Source organism: Megascapheus bottae, chromosome 16 (assembly GCF_031878675.1).
Source record: "Megascapheus bottae isolate mThoBot1 chromosome 16, mThoBot2.hap1, whole genome shotgun sequence".
NCBI lineage: Eukaryota > Metazoa > Chordata > Mammalia > Rodentia > Geomyidae > Megascapheus > Megascapheus bottae.
In genome coordinates this window covers 19512162-19518161 of record NC_143524.1, presented here as the reverse complement: position 1 = coordinate 19518161, position 6000 = coordinate 19512162, and positions in this window count along the sequence as shown.

The window sequence follows — 6000 nt, the reverse complement described above, 5'->3', positions numbered from 1 at the left end:
CCAGGCTTTGAACCCCAATCCTCAAATCTCAGCCTCCCGAGAAGCTAGGATTATAGGCATGTGCCACCAGTGCCTGGCAGAGACAGTGTTTTGAAGAATAGGGAAAGAGTGCTCCAAGGCAGGTGATAGGGCTGGGAGTACATGGCTAGAAGATGCTGGAAGGACCCTGGAAATGAGAGAAGTCCTGGACAGGAAGTAATCAGAGAGCAGGAGGCAGAGGCTGTTCATGCTCAGAAGATGCCAAGGATCAGAAGTAATGGGCAGAGCTGAGTGAGGTCCATGTGAGTGCAGAGATGAAAAGCAATGAGTATATTCTGATAGAACTAGCAGGACAGGTGAATGGAAATTTGGAATGTGGAGAAGGGATAGTGCCAGGGAGAAGGTGCCTGTGTGGCTGCCTCTTGGTTTCTGGTTGAAGCTATAACTTACTGAGAAGCTTGGGAAGGCGGGACCCAATTTAGAGGGTAAAGGAAGATCAGGCTAACTTTCTGGAGAATACTGAAAAGAATTAATTTGGGAAGCTGGACTAGAGGCTGGTCCAGGATTCCAAGTGAAAGACAATGAAGAGGATGACCCAGGATGGTGATAATGTGTCTGCTAGCCAAACAAAGAGAAAAGGGTTTTAAAAGCACGTTTGGGTTTTTATTTTTGCCTCTCCAAATGCTCTAGGTTTCCATCTGTGAGCGCAAAGAAGGCCAACCAGAGGGAAGAGCTCTTCGCAGAGAACTCTGAGGTAAAGCAGCCATATGGAGGGGAGGGGAATGAAAGTGAGTGATGTAGAAAAAAATGGGGTGGTGAATGAGACCTGGCAGAGGCTGCACCCATGCAGCATCTTCTGCAGCCCATTGTTGGGCCTGGTGAGGGAGTGCTGGGTATCATCTATGCCAAGGAAAACTCCATCCTGGGAAACAGATGGCAGGGCAGCTACGCCCACACCCCCTGGCTGACCAGGGCCTAGTAGCTGGGGTGACTTTCTCAGGCTGGGAGGTTTAGGATGAAGCATTCAGAGTGGGTATGGATACAGGAGGCTCTGGGATTTCTGCCATTACTGGTCTCTTGAGCTAGACTCAGAACACACAGCTAAGTCAAGCTCTAAGTGCCTCTCCTCTGCCCCACTGTCCTCTAGCAATGTTTCTAGACTTCAAGATTACCTAAAGGCAGAGGCTGGATAACACTGGAAGTGGCCAGTGAAGCCTGGATATCTCATCAGGATATCCATTCATTCATCCATTCATTAATTCTTGAATGCATTCAACCAGTGCTGACAGAGCATCCGTCACTGCAGGTACTATCCAGTGGCTGGAGACAAAATGGTAAGCGAGGTCCAAATTCTATTCTTGAGGAAAGACAGATCAAGAAAAGACCTGTCCAGGAAAGACAGGTCTTCCTGGACAATACTGGCCACCATTCTCTCTCGCTCACTTTTTCCTCAGTCTGTCCCCAAATCTGTTCCTGGTAACTAGAGCTATCCAAGCCATTGTTCATATCCCGCATTCCCTCTAGCCACTAGCTTTCATATTTGATTCTAAGTCCATTTCTTTCATTTTTGTATCAAGAGACTAAAATGCAGGCAGAAACCAGGTTAAGAAAGGATCTTGAATATCTGTTTTTCTCTTAAGTTTGGCCTTCATTTGAAGGCATTAAGAAGCCACTTAAGAATTTCAAGCAGGGGAATTCCATTTGGAAGACACCTGCAGCAGTGAGTAGGAAGGGCAGAGGCAAGAGAGAAGGATGGCCAGATGTTAGGCAGGAAATCCAGACGAGAGCTGGCCAGGAATCCATACTGCCCCTACCAAACCCATCATGTGACAGCTACTCCCAGAACAAGAATGCGCTAGCCTCCAGCCTGTACCAGGGGCCTAGCCAGCAGTGGCAGCTTGTACAGTGCTGAAGTTTAACACACATGGATGGGCATCTTCCACTTCTCAGACTCTTTCATGCAGAATGAATCTCCTCCACACTGTGTTGTCAGAATAAATGAAACAACGTTTTCAGAGATGAAGAAAGAGACTTAGCACCGAGCAAGTGTGAATTTGAATCTTGCCTCCACCACCAGCTCAAGGTGTGGAAAGTTTCACCTTGGTGAACAGCAAACCTTACTTGAAAGAAGTCAATCTTATGTGCCCTAATGGTGGGATTTCCAGTTCCTCCGGCCTGTGACAATAGGAACAAGTGGGTGTTGCCTAAGTAAAAATGGTAGGAACAAGGTAGAAAGAGCTCCCAGAAGAACCTGCCCTGCTTACAGGCCTCCCTCCTTCCTCCTTCGTTTTCTGGGCCTAAGAGTTCCATAGGTGAAGGGGCCTGAGTCTGGGTCTCTTTTATAGTAGCTTCTCCATTGTGGTTTGCAGGGGTTCTGGGAACTATCTATCCTCATGTACCCCACCTTCCCCATTCTTCTCAGGTCTTTGTTTTCATTAGGCCAGTCTGGGAAGATAAGAACAATGTCGCCATCTTCTGGGCATGCCTGGCAAACTGCAGCTGTGCAGTGAAGTGAACAGATGGATGTTTTCTTCCAAGTTTGGATTCTAGGTGTTAAAAAGCAAACAATAACAAAAAACTTGAGCAGCCAAAGAAGGCATGACTCCTTGACAAATGACTTCTTTTCTTTTCTTTTTTGCCAGTCCTGGGGTTTGAGCTAAGGGCCTGGGCACTGTCCCTGAGCTCTTTATGCTCAAGGCTGGTACTCTACCACTTAAGCCACAGTTCTACTTCTAGTTTTTGAATGGTTAATTGGAGATAAAAGTTTCATGAGGACTTTTATACCCTAGTTGGCCTTCAAACTACCATCCTTATATCTCAGTCTCCTGAGGAGCTAGGATTCCAGATGTGAGCCACCAGTACCAGGCAACAGTGACTTAGAACACATGGGGGGAGAGAGAGAGAAGGAAATGGGGACCATGACATGAGAAAGGGTATCAATATTTGTGAAGTAATGCACCTTCTATCTGGTGAATATAATGTAACCCTTCTATTAATTACAATAAAAATATATGAAAAAAAGAAGTAATACACAGAAAGCATTTCAGTTCATCTGCTGCATGAAATTCAGTAGGGCCGGCCTGTGTGCCCAGATGTTGGGGTTGCTGTGGGGAACTGTGTCAGGACCATTATGATGCAGGGTAGTTCTTTTTCCTGGGAGACTGGACCCTCTGACACCAACCAGGAAACAGGAGTGGAAAATCTTGCTTAAAGTGATAGTAAAACGTAACAGTCAACCCACAGGGATATGCGGAGCAAAGAAAGGAAGAGACTGTACAAGGTTCAATACCATGTAGTTAAGAGAATGTTCAGGACCCCTTCTTGCATTGAAGAAATATAAAGAGCACTTAAAAGATACCTGAAGTACTGGGTTTCTATTAGCTCTGAGCTGCTGGGAAGGCCTCTGAGGAGTTTTTAGGCCATGTCTATAAGTAGATATAAGATATTACTTATAACACAGCTCAAGATATTATTTATAACACAGCTCATACGTTTACAATAAACTACATAAGTCCACTGCTGATGAGCGAAACTTGTTGGCTGTTCGTATTGAAGTGGCACTAGCCATAAGGCCTTAAAGACATGCCACACAGAAAAGAATAATCTGTCAAATAAAGTACAATACAACCTCTGGCTAGGATTTCAGGGACTCTGATCCTACTGAATGTGTTTTGCTTTCCTGCTTGTTCAACTTCAGAGAGTCACTGTTCTAGTTAGGTAAGAGGTAGGATCCCACTGAAGAGGCTGAAGAACTGCCTTCCCAGGGTCAAGGGACAAGTCTAATCCATCGACTGGGCAGTACTGGCAATCAGGCTATCTGAATTATGTAGACAAAATGCTTAGCAACTGGGAGGGTTATGTGCTCCCCAGGATGCCCGATCAACCACTTCCCTTTCCCTCTGAGCTGTGTTGAGTCTAATTTCAGCCTGCTACTCATAGTATGGGAGAGTGCTCTGCCTGACTGCTCACTCAACCATGAAAGGCCAACTGTGGGGTCAGTGTTAATACGATCATGCTGCTTTACACATTGATCAAGTTGCAACATGTTATCTGCCTTTTGCTGGGATTTGTTCTCTAATTCAGCAGACTAAAAGAGCACTCTTTCTTGGCTACTGGTGGCTCAATATTTAGTGAAGATAGGGAAAAGGAAGGAATATTTGGTTCTGGCTTGCCCTGAGGACAAGATCCTTTCCCATGTGGCCCTGAGTGGTCTGGCATGTTATTTTTCAGGCTCCATCAGCATAAAATTTTGTGTCTGTGTATTTTCTCTTTCCTGATGAAAACTAACCCTGGGTATACTTTACATTGTCTCCTTCATCAGGCTTTTTGGATAGGTTGAGGAACGGGACAGGTTTCAGGAACACTAGTTCATCTATCTCTTCTCCACCCTGAGGTCTGGATGGTCTGTTGCAAATGGGCTTTCTTGGCAGAAGACAGACCCTAGCATTGCTAGCCCTCTTCTCAGAACAGATGGAGAGGAGGTTGCCCTGCTGTTCCAAGACTGGCCTTGCCAGAGTCATTCCTGAGACAATTTTGGTGGCATGTTCGTAGAATCAGGACTAAGTTGCTGTTGAAGCTTATGGTCAGGTAGGCAGAATGCATGGATTAGCCAGGGCAGGTAATGTGGAAGAAACAATCATGGCTGGTTTTTTTTTTTTCTGTTTTTTGAAAAGTCCTAAGTCTTGACAGGTGATGAAGCCCTGGTATTTCTCCTTCCAGAGCAGCTCAAGGATCAAGTGCCACAGCTACATCTGTCTGGAGCCAGGGAACTACTCCAGGAAGGCAAACTCTGTGTCCATCAAGAGTCTTCATGCTGGTGTGTAAGGAAGCAGGGGAGGGGGGAGGGAAGAGAGGGGCAAGGTGCCCCAGCTCCTTGGTACCTGAGCTTGTCCCTTTCTGTCCTGTCCTGCACCTGTCAGGCCACCCTTCTGACAGGCAGCCTTGCCTCTCAGAACCTCCCCAAACATAAGTATGGATCAAGTAGTGTATTCAGAGCTGATGTTGTAAAAGCAGCTTTGGGACATAGCGGACAAAGCAGAGCTTGTTTGATTTCCCAGTATCTGAATGGACAGAGGTACAATTTTTCATCTTCCATTCCAGAATTTTCCAAATGGCACCAGTTATAGAACTCTATGTTCTCTACGTGTTGCAGAAAGCTGAAGTCCAAACAAGGCTACTGGCCAGAGGTAACTAAACCTTTGTAAGCTGCTTTCTTTAACAATGAAGGGAAGATAACATCCGTTCTTACACCAACCTTGTAACAAATGGAACAACGAATGCACAAAACATCACTGTCATTTCCACTAGTAGTCAGGTTTTACGGTACTGAGCCTTTCCTGCTTTACCAGCACAATGCTAAGTGTGCTGGGTATGTAGTATCATTTAATCTCCAGAAGAGTCTTATACAGTAGGTATTATTACTTAATTTTTTTTTAAAGAAGGGCAGTAGGAATTGATCCTTAGAGGTCAAGCTTGGCTGTAGTGAATAGTGCTGCAATGCACATGAATGTGCAAGTGTTTCTATTGTTTCTTGACTTACATTATTTTAGATATACACTAAAGTGCTACCAATAGATCTGGATACTATATATACAACAAAGTGCTACCAGTAGAGCTGGATACTATAGTGGTAGTGCTATTTTTTTTTTGTCTTTTGAGAAACTGTCATACTAATCCATAGTGGTTCCAGTAATTTATATTTCTACCAACAGTATAGAAGCCTTCCTTTTCCTCCGAATGGAGATTTATTTTTCATACAGAGAATGAAACTATGTCAGATGAAAAAAAAATAGAAGCAGGTATCATCTAGTTAAACAATGTAAGCCAAGTTGAGAAGAACAAAAGTCCTCAAACGTAGATGTTAGACATAAGACAAAAATATACATAAACACATATAGGATCTTTCTGTTTCTGTCTCTTTTGTCTTTCACATACACATGCACTTTTAATTATGGAGTTATTTATGTTTATAATTGTGGGATGACTAAGAGAACAGGCAGAGGAGCTAGAGTGAATAATACA